The following is a 15,680-nucleotide window of genomic DNA, read 5'->3' as shown; positions in this document are numbered from 1 at the left end:
GGTTCTCTGTATATGCGTGTCTCTGCTAGGCTGTATGTCCACCACACGCACACAGGTACCCAAGGAGGCCAGAAGCAGGTGTTGGGTCTCAGCTAGTTACAGGTGTTCGAAGGCTGCCTGTTTGCTTTCACTTCTTCGTCTCCTATCAGGAGAGTATAATCTCTAAGGGGACAGGATGTGGGTCTACCTGTTCACCACTTTACTGTATTTTCTACATTATTTTATTTAGCTTTGCAATTCTGTGACGTACATATCCTCACTCCTACTTGGACAGATGAGAAACCAATACTCTGATAGAACCAATATCTGAACCAATATCCGAGCGTAGGTCCTACCTGCTTAAAGAGATAGAAATGAGTTTATTTGGGTTTTGATTCCCAGACTGTCAAGTCCTGCTTTTACCATTTACTCATTTTATAATTTGATGTGAATCTCCTCATCTATACTTATTTTGTCTACTTTACAATATTTTTGAGAAGACCATGTCAAACACTAGACATGAATGAGATACCTTGTAGACCATAATAAGCTCTAAATTAAGTGAGACAGATGGTGATTTCTGTCAGACCCAAACAACAGGCCCTGCTTATCTGGTGTGTCAGCTCTGCACATCTGTTTCTTGAGTAAACTTGTCAGTTTTGGGGCAGTTAACCCAGATGTGCATGTATGTTACCTTGCAGAGGTTGACACCCCAGAACTTAGGTTAACAATGAACAGTAAATTCTGTAAAGTGGATAGCATCTATTTTCTATATAATTGTAAATAACGACACTAGATGATGTGTAATGATGTGTTAGTAACCAGCCCTCAGTCCTTGCTCTACAAGGAGCAGGTAAAATGTTTAATTACATGTAGTTAAAAATTAGTGTTAATGTCTGAGAGCTCAAAGTTGGAGTCAGCTGGATTTTAGTCCAGTTCTCCCAGATTTATGTCTACTGACAGGGAGAAAATGAGCAAGTTGTTCAATGTCTCTAAACCTCATCTCTACATGTACAATATACCCAGCCCCTAGCCTCGTACAAGGATTAAAACAAAACCCACTGGTGTCTGGTGCACTGGGAGCCCTCAGTACTTGTGGGTCATTGTTGAATCACTCTGGTCTGCCCTCTTTTTGGCTTTTTGATCCCTACACACCCACTTTTTTCTAAGCATCTTGCTCCCCAGTCAGAGAGGTCTTTTCAAGATGGCAAACTGGAACAGCTGGGAGGAACCTCCATCTTTCTGCATCTGCTCCAAGCGAGCCAAGCTGGGATAAGGGGGAGCTTTCTGGCATGCCCTCTGCATAGTAACTCCCACCACGTTCCTATTTGTGAAGAACATCAAGTTTTTCTATCTACATGTGAACAACTACATGTCTTCAGAGAGGCACGCTAAGAATGGAATGATTCTATGTTCCCTGGCCGTGGACAAAAGGATGTGTGATTTCTAACCATAGTGGAAATGTTTTTTTTTTTTTTTGTTTTGTTTTGCCTTTGCAATGCTAGCAACACTTTGACTACATAAATTGATATGATTCATTATTCATCTTAAAAAAAAAAAGGCCTTGAGCTGCTGCGATGGCTCCCTGGGTAAAGGTGCTTGCTAACAGGGTTGATGTCCTAAGTTCAATCCCTCGATCCCGAGTGATGGAGAGAACTAACCCTGCAGAGCTGTCCTCTGACCTCCACTGGTACTTTGTATTGACCACAAAAAACAGACAGACAGACGGACAGTTTTTTTTTTCCTTGAAGGGAAGGCCTTTCTGTAATTTTGCACAAGGAGCCAGACATCCAAGCTACAGTGTTATATTCTGTTTTGCATACATGTATCTTTGTTTTCATTTTGACTTGGAAAATGCTGGGGATCGAACCTAGACTGTATATTTTTCTTTTCTTCCTTCCTTCCTTCCTTCCTTCCTTCCTTCCTTCCTTCCTTCCTTCCTTCCTTTTCTCTCTCTCACTCTCTCTCTCTCCCTTTCTTTCTTTCTTTCTTTCTTTCTTTCTTTCTTTCTTTCTTTCTTTCTTTCTTTCTTTCTTTCTAGCATAGAATAGAGTTTATTCAGGGCAATGGGGAGGGGAGTCAAGAGGGTAGTAGAAGCAGAGAAAAGCAGAGAGAGAGAGAGCGAGAGAAGGAGGGAGGAAGAGGAGTAGAGAGTAGAGAAGTAGAGGCTGTCCATGAGCACGTGGAGGGGGGCGGGATGAGAGGACAGAGCAGGAGCAGGAAATTGAGCAAGAGAACAAGAGCCTGTATATTTTTTCTTAAAAACTATTTATTGAATCACTAGTGCTCTGCTCTGCGCAGATGAATCTAATAACGAAATAAGTCGTCTCCCCTTTATAGAATTTACAAACCTCTATAGAGGACAACAGATGAGGACACAGTTAATGGATGAGATCCCACAAGCGAGGCGGTGGGTTAAGAGAGTATAAAGGCCAAAAGCTCTCTCATCACCAGACTGGTCCTGAATCTTCTCAGTTAAATGACTTTGAATGAGCCTCTTGCCCATTCTGAAGTAGCTTTCTCACACAAGCCAGACAATGACACGTTTACCTAGCAGATTATTGTGATGATTAACTGAGATTATATAAACCACCAAGTATAATACTACGCTAATTGTACATACCACTAACCGCCAGGGAAACCTTTAAGGGGCTGGAGAGATAGCCCAGTCAGTAAAGTGCTTGCCAGGCTAGCATGAGCACTTGAGTTTGGATCCCCAGCACCCTCATAAAAAGATGGGGGTGTCGATCCACACCTGTAGTCCCAGCACAGAGCGTAGAGACAGGAAGACTCTTGGTGCTTGCTGGCCAGGCAGCCCAGCTTAGTTGGTGAATTCTCGATTCACTGAGAGACCCTGCCACAAAAATAAATTGCAGGATGATTGACTGAGGAAGACACCCAATGTTGGCCTCTGCCCTCTGCAGACCAGCATATACATGTGCATACACACACAAACATGTACAAACATATACTCACACACAAATAAAAATAAATTTGAAAAAGAAGTAAATATCATTAAGATCAAAACACACTGCTACACACACACAAACATAAACACAAAAACAACCCTCCCTAAACAAAAACAAAAAAAGATCAACACATAAAGATACAGACAATGCTAAGAAGTCTCTTCTGCATAGCATGGGACCAGGCTTACTAAAAGTGATCTTACGTGTCATTCTTGCATGTTGAATGAGGAACATCTTTTCAGATAAGTCACCCTGCTTTACTGGAAAATGTAGGTTGCTTCCTGCTAAATACTTGCACACTTCTGACACAGATGGTGACATCTGTGGCCACTTCCCTCCCCCAGTCGAACACTAGGTGGTAGTTTCATGCTCTTCCCACCCAAGAGCCTGGATTGTCTGACACTGAAGAGAAACAGGAAGAATGATGGTTTCAACCTAGAAAGGAGACTACGTAATTTACAGTAAATAACTTCCATTTCTTGACAGAGACAGAGACAGAGACACAGAGAGAGACAGAGAGAGAGCTGTGATGTGAGATGATAAGGAAGTCAAGACACAGCTCTGGGAAAAGCTGAAAGTATCCTTGATGTCACATGCTGATTCTGTTTCCACAGCATCCTGAGCAAGATGATGGCTGAAGTCAATTTGAAACAATGGCTCTAGCAGACAGACAAAAGAAGGGAGCTTGGTGCTGTTCCCATAAATGCTACTGCATCCTTTCCGCAGTGAAGCTGCTGCTCTGCACTGGAATCTCACACTCATCTTAAGAAAGTCAAGAAAAGTGATACAGATTTGAGCCATCAATCATACTATGGAAGCCAACTCAATTACCCAGAACTTGATTAATGGGAAAGAAAGGGTTTCCAAGACAACTTGAAACCATGGTTGATGTAATGGTTATTATGCCCCTGAAATACCAATATAGCCTTTCATCTTTTTCTGAAAGTATTATTCTCATAAGGAAATTATAACACCTAAAGGCTTCAGTGTCATTCCTATTGTTTCATTTGTCTCTGTATAATAATTATACTAGTGGGTACCATTTTTTAATTTGTAGCTTAAGTCACAGAGACTTGACTCTAGGGCACTCCTCCGCTTCTGTTCAAACTGTACAGCCTTCAGAATGTTGCTTATATTTAAGTTGTAGGCTATATGCTCCATAAAGTTAGAGATCTCTTAATCAGGGTTGTGTTCCACCAGAAATCCAGAACAGTGTCCAAGACACAATAGGCATCCAATCAATGCTTGGATTAACAACATTCATTATCCCTCTTAATACAATCATCCTGAAAGATCAATCTATTCAGCTCCAGTTCTGTGAACAACAAAGTTGGTCTCCTTGTTTCAAAGCTACACAAAATTATGCTGCAAAGGTAGAAAGAGTGGCTGGATAGTCACATGGGACCCAGATTTAGCACGAGAGACTCCGGGAAGTAGCCTTGGTTATGTGGAGATTCTTTTCTTACAGGGAGAGTATAGCTCTATTGTCACATGGCTAAAGGAGGAGAGGGAGATTCAGCAGAGATGTTCAGAGAATGATGAGAGACACCAGCATCTCGGTATATCCTGTGCTCATCCAGTCCAGAAGAGACTGTCTTGTTCTGTAGAAGCCCAAAGAGCAGACTATCTGTGTGGCCTTTCCATGCCCCATATCTTCTCTGGCTATCATTTGGAGCTGCCATTTGATATTAAAATAATGTTTTATGGATGATATCAATTATAGAGATGAGAATATGGTTGAAGTCAAGCATGTGACATATACCTTCAGCCCAGCACTCAAGAGGCTTTGACAGAACCATCATGAGTTCAAGGTCAGCCTGGGATAAAATCTATCTCAAAAACAAAACAAACTAAGATAGAGATAAATTAAGGGAGATATCTAATGTTGATTTGGCCTCCATGTACACATGCATACATGTATACCTGCACATACTTGTGAACATATATTTGAACACACACACACACACACACACACACACACACACACACACACACACACACTTCCCCCAACCAAATGACCAAAGATTGTAGATTGAACTAGCTAGCAGCCATGGAAATAGAAAGAAGAGGATGCCTTCAAAACTATTTCAAAGGAGAAAGAGGAAGAAGAGGAAGGAGGAGGCGGAGGAAGAGGAACAGGACAAAGAAAGAGTAAGATAGCATGCATAGCTGGCTGGGGATGAGAAAGAGGAAAGGTACTTAGGGGTAACTCCAGATTTCTGAAGTTACCCCTACATCTGAAGCTGGGTAGAGGCAACCATCTTCAGTGAAATGGGAACCAGGCCAGAAGAGTGGCTAGGGAGGAAGCTACTGAACATCATCTGACTCTGAAAGCTCACACTCTCAGAACCCCCTGGCCTTTTGGTAGGTACATCCTACCACTTCACACCCCTGAACACAAACCATTGCTTAAGAGCAGTGGGTGAACTGCTTCGAATGTGACAATGTATGCTTCCTGGTGCTAGAGTAACTCAGTTCTAAATCCTGGTGTTTACACTGTTTCCTTTTAGTTGCTAAGGCGACTCAAGAAAGGCAAAGAGGGGATCAGGGACCCACAAACATAAGATTATGGAGGAAAAAAAATGACCAGGGAAAGCTTCAAGATTAGACGCTAGTTTCCTGCCAGAGCTTCACTTCATTTCATATAACTCGCCCACACTCTCTCCAGTTTCCAAAGACCAACTGCAGGCTCTTCTCCTGTGTCAGCCTCCAGTCCTTGGTGCTGAACAAAAAGAACTAAAAGAAGGGCGATAAGGACCAGGGGGTAGCTAGGAGCACCCAGCCAAGCAGCTAAGCGAGAGAATAACAGGCCAGGAGTCCATGAGCTATAGAACAGAGCTCCCAGCACGCCCTGAGCTCTTACTCTCAGCTCAGGCTGATTGAAGCGCTGCAGGGCTAGTGTAGAGCTGACCTCTGTAGCAGCCTACTTGAGTATGGTGAGTAACTGCCATCTTATGTTGTCTTCTGAACGCTGCTGAGCAGAAAAGAGCTGTGCTTTGTACGACAAGAGCAGAGACCCAGAAGAGACAAAGGAGGGGAGAGCAAACGCAGAGTGTAAGAATTCTCTTTCCTCTTTAGGAATACATTCAATCGTTTAGGTTCATTTGTTTGTTTCTCGATACAAAAGGCAACATGGTAGCAAAACAGTAGAAAAATCTGAGAAATACAGAGAATTAGAATGAGGATTAATTATAACCCCACTAATCAGTCTTGACCTTTGGTAAATACTTACTGACTGTGCATTGGGCCAGGCACAATCTCAGACCTGTAACAATCCCAAAGAGTTGGGACAGTATATCTTTTCTCTTTAATTAGTAAAGGAACTGATGGTTACAGGGGTTGACATTTGACTGAAAGCCCACATCTGGCTAGTGGCAGAACCTAGGTTTGGACAAGGCTAGGTAGTCTAGTTTTTGTTTTTTCAAACTCACAATGCATATCTGGTTATTTATCTTGGTGTCAAGAAGAGCCACTTCAGCAAACAACCTCAGTTTTCCAATGGGAAGTAATTCAAAGAAAAAAGAAACTAAAAAGATGTCTCAGGGGCTGGAGAGATGTTCAACGATTAAAAGCACTGGCTGCTTGCTCTTCCAGAGGTCCTGAGTTCAATTCCCAGCAACCACATGGTGGCTCACAACCATCTGGAATGGGATATGATGCCCTCTTCTGGTGTGTCTGAAACCAGCTACAGTGTACTCATATAAATGAAATAAAGAAATAAATAAATCTTTAAGAAACATGTCTGGGCGGGCGTAGTGGCGCACGCCTTTAATCCCAGCACTCGGGAGGCAGAGGCAGGAGAATTTCTGAGTTCTAGGCCAGCCTGGTCTACAAAGTGGTCCAGGTCAACCAGGGCTATACAGAGAAACCCTGTCTCAGAAAAACAAAACAAAACAAAAACAAAAACAAAACAAAAACAAAAAAACCAAAAAAATGTCTGAAAAAATCCCATGTTTAAATCTTGTCATATTTCTCACAATTTTGTAAACTCATCCATTGCAAAAGCGCTGTTTTAACTTTTTTTTTCTTTCTGACATACCGGAACAAGAGAGTGACTTCCCTTCTTGTCACTCCGCCAGAGGTTTTCTTTGTGACTCTCCAAGACTCTCACAAGGTAGCAGTTGTGTCTGTTCTTAGTCTCTTTTTCCCATTGTCTCTCTTTAAAGTAACATGCTTTCATATTTACACTATGGAAATGACCCTCAAACCAGGCCCACAAACGACCGCTTAAAAAGCGAACCAGTGGAGCTGCAGAGATGGCTCAATATTTCAGAATACTTACTGGCTCCTCTTCCAGAGGATCTGTATTTGATTTCCAGCATCTACAAGGTGGCTCATAACCATCTGTAATGCCAGATCCAGGGATCCAGTGTCTTTTTTCTGGCATCCCTGAACACATGCATGGGGTATACATACATACATACATACATACATACATACACACACATACATATACACAAACACACACACATATATATAAATATATATATACATACACACAAAATACCCATACACATAAAATAAAGCAAATACTAAAAATTAATGTAATTAACAATCTTACCCCAATTCTAAGTTTCACCATCTCTCAGTCCTCTAACTACCACCTCATTCTTAAATTTCCCATCTGATCATCACTTCATTTGAATTATGGAGAGATTCTGTGCAGAACACTTCTATAACACTTCTGTGCAGACCTTCTATAAACTGAAATTTTAATGGCTTTTATTCATAACATGAACATCGAAATATTATCAGCATGAAAATTACCTAAACAAAGTGTTGGATACCATGTACCCAACCCTGACTACCTAGTTTTTAAAAAAGAATATCTTTTACTTACTGTTTGACACTTTAAGTTTGTAAATGGTGCATCTTTATCATGTGTGTCCCAGTTTCCCGCTCCCACTGCCCGCATTAAACCCATAAGGTGCCCCCTCCTCACTTTTTGTTCTCACTGACCCTTCTTTTTTGTTAGTAACTCTCTGTCCAACTGGTGTGGCCTGTTGGGATGTTGGCTGACGTCACTGACTTGATGTTGTGTATGTCACAATAGCTGCAGGGAGTTCCTGGGTACGATGGCCAAGTCATGTCCCAGAGACAACCCTTCACAGCACTCCTCCCTCTCCTCTAGCTCTAATACTCTTTTCACCTCCCTTCTATAGTGCTTCTTGAGCCTTGGAGGCTTGACATAGATGTCCTGACCATTCAGTAGACACTTACTCTTAGCAATTAACCACTTATGAGTCCCAGTATAAACTGCTGCCAACTACAGAGAGAAACTTTTCTGGCCAAGGTTGAGGGAATCACTAATCTATGGGTGTAAGATAAATATTTATAAGACAATTTGACAACATGTGGCTTAGCAAAACAACAATAGTAGGTCCTTCTCTTGGCTTATTGCCAAGCCATGGGATTTTGAGCAGGTTGACAGCACTCAGCCTGAATTCCTTCCTGTGGATCAGGCCTCAAATCTAAAAGCAGTGAGGTGTTACCCCTATAACTCTCATGCCACTAACACACCAGAGGTCACATCTTGCCTGGCAGGCTAGTATTTTATGCTGCAGGGTTGGCTACAGGGATATCACTGAAGCCTTTTCTAGCCCCTGTAGCCTGCACAACACCTTTCCCAGGCACTGTGAAATCTAGTTAACAAGTAGAAAGCTTTCAGATCAGTTCCAGTTTGATTTCTTTGCCCTATAAACAAAGTGTCCCATTACTCAGTTTTGTTCTTTATCTAGTCTTGTCTTGTTGGCTTTAGACACTTAGTAACTGGCCTTGACTCTTCCCAATAACTCTCCGGTTAATACCAGGTTTTCCTTGATAATAGAAACATTTAAAACCAAGCCACCTCCAATTCTACATTTAGCATTCCCTGTATGAGTTTGTGTTTGGTTTCCTTCTGTACAAAGTGAGGAGATACTATTTTTATGGAAGTTGTAAGGTCAAGATAATAGTTAGCAAACTTTTAGAACATATTCTGGTACATTGGAAGCATATAGCTGTTAGCTATGGGAGTCTTTGCTTATTGGGTCACTTCAAGGACAGGAATGAAAGTATAGTACTATACATTTGTTTTAGATTTTAATGACTTTCCTAATTTGTTTACTGGTATTTTAGACCATTTCTTTTTTTACTGTACATATCCTGTAGGGTACTCACAAACTTTACATTGAATAGTTTGCTTGGAACCCTAATGACATAACAACCATTTTTATACTGACACCTCTCTACGAGTACATGCACACACAAGCACATACTGGAGTTAGGGCCTACATAGAACTAGGTAACTGCTATACTGTTAAAGCCAGACTCCCGGGCCTATTTTTTGGGGGGTAGATTTTTGGACAGTAACTTTTATGTAATATAGTTGATTTATTTTATAAATGTTTTTATTCTACTCATTTTCCATGTCCAAATGCTGTCTGCAAGTTTTGAACTTTATTTCCCGTGTGTTAATCAGCCACAGTCCGGACTGTCTTGTAAGGAGTTTAGTTAGAGAGCAGTGTAAAGACTGTCTTGATAAAAGGATCTTGAGGCCAGGGAGGTTAGATTAGAGACTAGTAAAATAACCCATACTGAGAGTCTTGTCTATATGTGGGACAAGAAGAGACACGTGTGTGAATAACCTTAGGTCGACTGAAGAATGGAGTGGCATAAGAAATGGAGGGGAAAGATCAGATTTTTCCCATGGGTTTGGAGATGGTAAATCCACTAAGAAAGGCCACTTTCTCTATTGTTTTCTAAATGCAGATGGGTTTCAAACTGTTCAAGGAGCAGCAAGAAAAATACATTGTGAAAACTCAGAATATAAGACAAGCCTCTTTTAGTTCACAATACAATCTGTGTATGTCCAAAATTTTCACACCTGAATCCAAAATTGAACAGAACTGGAATCATTAAAAAAAGAAGGCCACACAGGGCTAGTAATGGTATTCACTGAGGCTCTATTGGAGATGGTAATGAAGCATGTTTAAATGTTACCTTCCAAGCAGCGGCTGCAAGTTGCTAAGTTTGTGGGCAGAACAGTCTTTCCTCTCTACAAAAGCAGAGCTCTGAAAGTGCCAAGCAAGGCCACAAGTGCTCCAACTACATCCTTTCCAAGATGCTAATGCTTTCTGCTTTCACTCAAAATTCTCAAAGCCTCTTCAGTGGGCAAAGAACAAGACAGAATAGCTGGCCTGGTCTAAGATGGCATGGGCAGCCAACCATGCAAAAGGGAGTGGTTGAGGCCACCCGCCCAGAAACAGCACACTCTCACTAAACCACACTTCTTTCCTCCCTCCGCCCAAATACTCCAGCTGGCACAGGGAGGGGCAGTTTCTGAGCCATCGGCATGCAGCCTTCCTTGGTTGCATCTGTATGCCCTGTTACCACACTTTCCAAGTTAGAATTCTAGATGTGTAACAAACAGATTTCTAGAAAGGAATCCATAGTGTGTAGTTGAGGTGAAAATACATCACTTGAAAGACTGATTCAACAAGTACTTAGGCATCACCATCTAAATGTCAGGTACCATTTTAGGCACTGGCAGACAGAATGGTGAAGAGCAGAGGGATGTGTTATATAATAGGAATAGGTATCATAAATAGTATGTTAGCATTTTAACATTAGCTCTAGTAAGTTATATTTAAACTCAAGGGGAGCACGGTCAGACAGATAATTACATTGCAGGTCTTTGACATCTACTTGAATTCCAGCCATAAGAAAAGGACCAACTGGAGCTAGCTTGGCATCACTGACACAGCCTTTATCCTAGTGGGAAGTCATGGCTCCCTTTTCTGAGCTGCCCTGAACTTCTTTTGATCCTTTGAAAACCATTCCATCTTCTACAGTGTTACGATTATTTACTTATGTCTTATCAGACTTTGTAGAACCCTTCAAAGCAAGCTACCTTTGCTCATTGTCCAGTCCATCTCCTGATGCTGCCCCCATCTCTCCTTTCAAATTCTTCCACACACGTATTTGCTAGTTCCTGTATTTTCTGGCTTGTGCTCCTGCATGCAGGTCCCTTGGATAGGGTACTTTGTTCTTTATTGTCTGGAAGAGCTATGGCTCTTCTTGGAAGAACCAACTCAGAAGGAATCTAAATTAGGCCCTCAATAACTTCCCTGAGCAATGTGTAATCATGTGCTCCCGTCCTTGCAGGAGTCTAAGCTTATCTGTTAGCTCACTGACCCCACCCACACCCCAATCATCTTGTGGGTCAAAAAGCTCTAAGATCAAGTATTCATTTTCTCATCTATAGCCTTGGGATAGTGCACCTTTGTCTGAAAAAGTATCTCAGAAAAAGTGCATATAGAAATTGATATGCCTTCTTCTGAACCAGGCAAGAGATAGCTACATGAATCAGAAGTTCTTTGGTTAATATATACATATATATATATATATAAAACAACCATTACAACAAGACCCTTCCTTTGTCCTTAATAGAGGTTTTTCTGATACTTAGTCTTTGGCTCAAAGGCCTTGTGACTTGTTAGAAGCCAAGCAGTGGATAGAGGCCAAGATGAAGAGCATGCACACCCACACGGATGCTCCCTGACCCACACTAGGGTTACACCTTGATCAAACCATCCCAAGATGAATATAAACAGGAGGTACGTTTAATGTGTCTAACTTATTGAACAAATGTTTTGTGGACAAATGGGATGCAAAACCCATAAAACAGAATATCCCAAAATGCCACACACAACACAGTATGTTGTAGAGCAGCAGTTCTCAGCCTGTGGGTTGCAACTCTTTTGGGGATGGATTGACACTTTCACACGGGTGTTATATCAGATATCCTGCATATCAGATGTTTAATACATTGTAATTTGTAGTGTAATGTAGGTGAGACAATGGTGATGACAAAGACTACACTTAGTTATGCACACCTCTGGCTTCCTATTTAAATCTAAACAGTGTATTAGTGCTCCCAAGGTAGAAGAGCGGTTCTTCCTGATGTGGTCATGAATCACCTTATTTTGCTTCCCCTATAACTTGTTTGTTTTGTTGGTTGCTTGAGGATGGGTGGCCCAAACCTAGCTTGTTAGAGTGCTATAATGGCTCAGAGTCGAACCCAATCATTCCTATAACAATATCATGTAATTCAATTAACCCATCATCCTGCTGGACCAAGAATGTCACTCAGTGGCAGACTGTTTACTTAGCATGTATGAGACCCCTGGTTAGAGCCTCAAGCTCTGGAAAGAAACCAATACTTTTAGTTGCTGCTTCTCCAAATTGTACTGCCTTTCTCCAAGCCTGTCTTTGTTAAGAAATGGACAGTTTGAAAATTGAAGCCTGTATGACATAAGGGGTAAAGGTGGTCTATAAATACCCTGGGAAGTCTTTTATGCTGAAGCCAAAATCAGCCCCCACACAGTAGGTGATGTTTTACTTTATGGACTCTGAGGTTTATTTTTCTATTTTTACTCTCTCCCCCCAGACACCACATTACTAACACTGCCCACTGATGATGATGATGACGACAATGATATTATTTTTATTTGTTCACTTTATATCCCAATCACAGCCTCCCTCTCCTCTAAGCCCTCCCTTCACACAGCCCCTTCCCCCATCTCTCCCTTCCCTTCTCTTATGAGACAGGGGAGGCCCCCTGTGTACCAATTCACCCTGGCACAAGTCACTGCAGGACAGGGCATACCCTCTCTCACTAAGGCCAGACAAGGCAGCCCAGTTATGGTAACAGGATCTATAGGTAGGCAACAGGGATAGTCCCTACTCTAGTCATTGGACAACCCATCATGAACACTAAGATGCACCTCTGCTACATATGTGCAGGGACCTATGCCCACTGACTATGCTGAGCTCTGTGTACTCAGTGAAACACTACAGTAGACACTATACCTTGGCTCCGTGTCTCTGTTTCCCTATTTCTGTTGTTTCTTTGTGTTGTGAGATGAGGTCTGACTGTACTGCTGGCTAGCTAGTGATCTTCCTACCTCTGCCTCCTGGGTGCTGGGATTTCAGTTGTGTGCGACCACACCTTTGGATTACTGTTCTCTTTTAAGTGAAGATAGTGAGGTATAGCCTGCAAAGGATAAAACATTAGAACCAGATCAGTCTGGGATTCAGCTCCTCAACTGGAGCCTCGGTTTCCATCGTCTGCTACCATAGGAAGATAGTACCTACTGCTTTACAGACCTTCCAACTGCATGTTTCATCTCCCAGAAGCCGTGGCACACCCTCCTGCAGCCCATCCCTCTTTAGGCCAAGGTGATAAGAATCCCTCCTCTCCCTTCTAGCAACTGCAAAATAAGTTCATGGTTCTACCTAGTGCCTGCCTCCGAATTCTTTGGCATGTTAGCTAGACCAGGCTAGGCCACATGGTGTGGAACATCCCTTACTCCCTGAAAAACTTTCAGTCAGAAGCTCCCATCTTACAGTACTGAAGGGTCCCTCTCCCTTTGAGCCCACTATGCTGCCTCTGTGTGATGCTGTTGTTCCTAGTATTCGTGGAGTTGAATGTTCTCTCTTCTTTCAAGCTCTTACTGAACCATCCACTGTACAATGTCCCAACTCTCCTAATTCTCTCCTGCTTCAGGGCTTTGTCATGGCTGGCTATGGTCACGAGCCTATAATTCTCCTAACAAAGTTCTTCTGCAGGGTAATGTCACATCACTCCTTCTTATGAACATGCAGACATTTCCAACAATATCACATCTGCTTGTCATCCTTGATCCTTTTGCCAGCCAGGACCACGAGTTATTCTTCCTTTTATCTTGTGCTGCTGATATGAAGCAGACAGCAGATACGTGCCATGTGCTAGCTACCTCCATTTTATACACAGCCATCATGAAATGGGAAACATTTGTATTAAAAGGGAATCCACGGCCTGTCAAGTTCTGTGTCAGCACACACGTAGCCAGTGGGACCCACTTTCTGCTTCTCTGCTACAGGAGCAGGAACAATATCTTACCTCTTTAGGGTCTTTCTTGACCCTCAAGTGCTTCACAATTGTCATCAAGGCTCTCTGATAAGCCACTGTCACTAGACTATAGAAAATAATGTTTCTGCACCACTCTGGTGTGAGTATCACTTGCAGCTATAAATGAAGAGACCCAGAACCTACAGAAGCTTCAGAAGGAAGAGAACTAAATTGAAAGCAGAGTTGAAAATAGACTTAGCTAGTCTCTGACTTTTAATTAATTAATTATTATGGGTAGCCATATGCTACTGTGCATGAGTGAAGGTCAGAAAATAACTTGGTGTTCTTGGCTTCTGTCTACTTTTATACAGGTTCTAGGGATTAACTTGGGTCAGCAGGCTGTCTAACAAGTGAAACAGAGATATCTCCCCTGTCCCAGTCCCTGCCTTTGGATGATTGAATTCTTTTGATTAAATTGGATGATTTTAATTCTTCTTGTAAAAGTGGCACAAACCCAGTGAAAAACATACTTAACCTTCTGTTTGTTGACTGAGTTGGTTATGTAGCCCAGGCTAGTCAAATACTAGGCTGGCCCCAAACTCATGGCAATCTTCCTGCCTCAGTTTCAGTAGTGCTGAGATTATAGGCCACATTTCAAATTTTGAAATTTGATCCTCTCCTAGGCTAACAATAAGTTATAGGCTACTCTTTCTAGATGCCTGGGCCCCGGCTCCCAATTAGCCATAGGATTATGCTGGTAGGCAACAGAGTTTCTACCACAGTGGTTTCAGCCTTCTAAGTGATGTGACCCCGATACAGTTTCTCACGTTTTGGTGACCCCGATAAAATTATTTCATGGCTAGTTCATGACTATAATTTTACTACTGCTATAAATTGTAATTTATATCCTGCACAGCCATCTTGAAGTCTTAAATCTTAACTGGAGGCAAGCTCTCCCTCTGGCTGGTACTAGGACCTCAGCCTTTTCCTCCTCCCAGCATGAGATATCTGGGGATATTAACATTTCTCTAGCACTATTGTTTCAACAGTTTGATAGCTAACGGGAGAGGCACATATGTTCCTTTAGAATTTTGAATTCTTGCCAGGACAGTCATAATACCTTGCAGGTCCTGACCTTACATCGTGGCATTGTTCACTGAACACTACTTATTGGCATGACCCTGACACTGGCAAAGTTTGGACAAGGGATTTACATTTGACACCATGATAGGTCAATACTGAGTTTTTCTAAGTAAAGAAAATTTCTAAGAAATGGCTATTGAGAATCACTCTGAAAAACATATGGTCATCAAAATGCGTACTACTTTAAAAGAAAAACGAGAGCAAAGTCCAAAGGTTCATCTCTATTGTGCACCCATTTCTCTCTCTCTTTCTTTCTCTCGCTCTCTCCCTTTCTTCCTTTCTTCCCTTCCCTTCCTTTCTTTCCTTTCTTTCTTTCTTTCTTTCTTTCTTTCTTTCTTTCTTTCTTTCTCTCTTTCTTTCCTTTCTTTCCTTTCCTTTCCTTTCCTTTCTTTTCTTTCCTTTCTTTCTTCCTTCCTTCCTTTCTTTCTTTTCTTTCCTTTCTTTCTTCCTTCCTTCCTTCCTTCCTTTCTTTCTTTCTTTCTTTCTTTCTTTCTTTCTTTCTTCCTTCCTTCCTTTCTTTCTTTCTTTCTTGGTTTTTGAGACAGGGTTTCTCTGTGTAGCCCTGGCTGTCCTGGAACTCACTCTGTAGACCCGGCTGGCCTCGAACTCACCTGCCTCTGCTTCCCAAGTGCTGGGATTAAAGGCATGCGCCACTACCCCCTGGCTGTGCACCCATTTCCAAGTTAAGCTGCAAATATTTCTATAATCTTGAGCCA

The 15,680-nt window shown here is 42.0% G+C and overlaps 1 long non-coding RNA gene across 1 annotated transcript in view; it reads right to left on the bottom strand.

The window, feature by feature from the left end:
- Positions 1-7,848, bottom strand: part of LOC110299524 (uncharacterized) — a 29,506-nt gene extending 21,658 nt beyond the window's left edge. Inside the window, exon 1 of the long non-coding RNA XR_002378465.1 lies at positions 7,789-7,848. This is a non-coding gene — a long non-coding RNA (uncharacterized LOC110299524). The remainder of the gene's footprint in view (positions 1-7,788) is intronic.
- Between the last annotated feature and the right edge of the window lie 7,832 nt (positions 7,849-15,680).

The sequence above is a fragment of the Mus caroli genome, unplaced genomic scaffold, assembly GCF_978045245.1.
Source record: "Mus caroli unplaced genomic scaffold, Mus_caroli_1 scaffold_8, whole genome shotgun sequence".
NCBI lineage: Eukaryota > Metazoa > Chordata > Mammalia > Rodentia > Muridae > Mus > Mus caroli.
The sequence above is the reverse complement of the archived record's forward strand: the minus strand, read 5'-3'. Positions and strand labels throughout refer to the sequence as shown.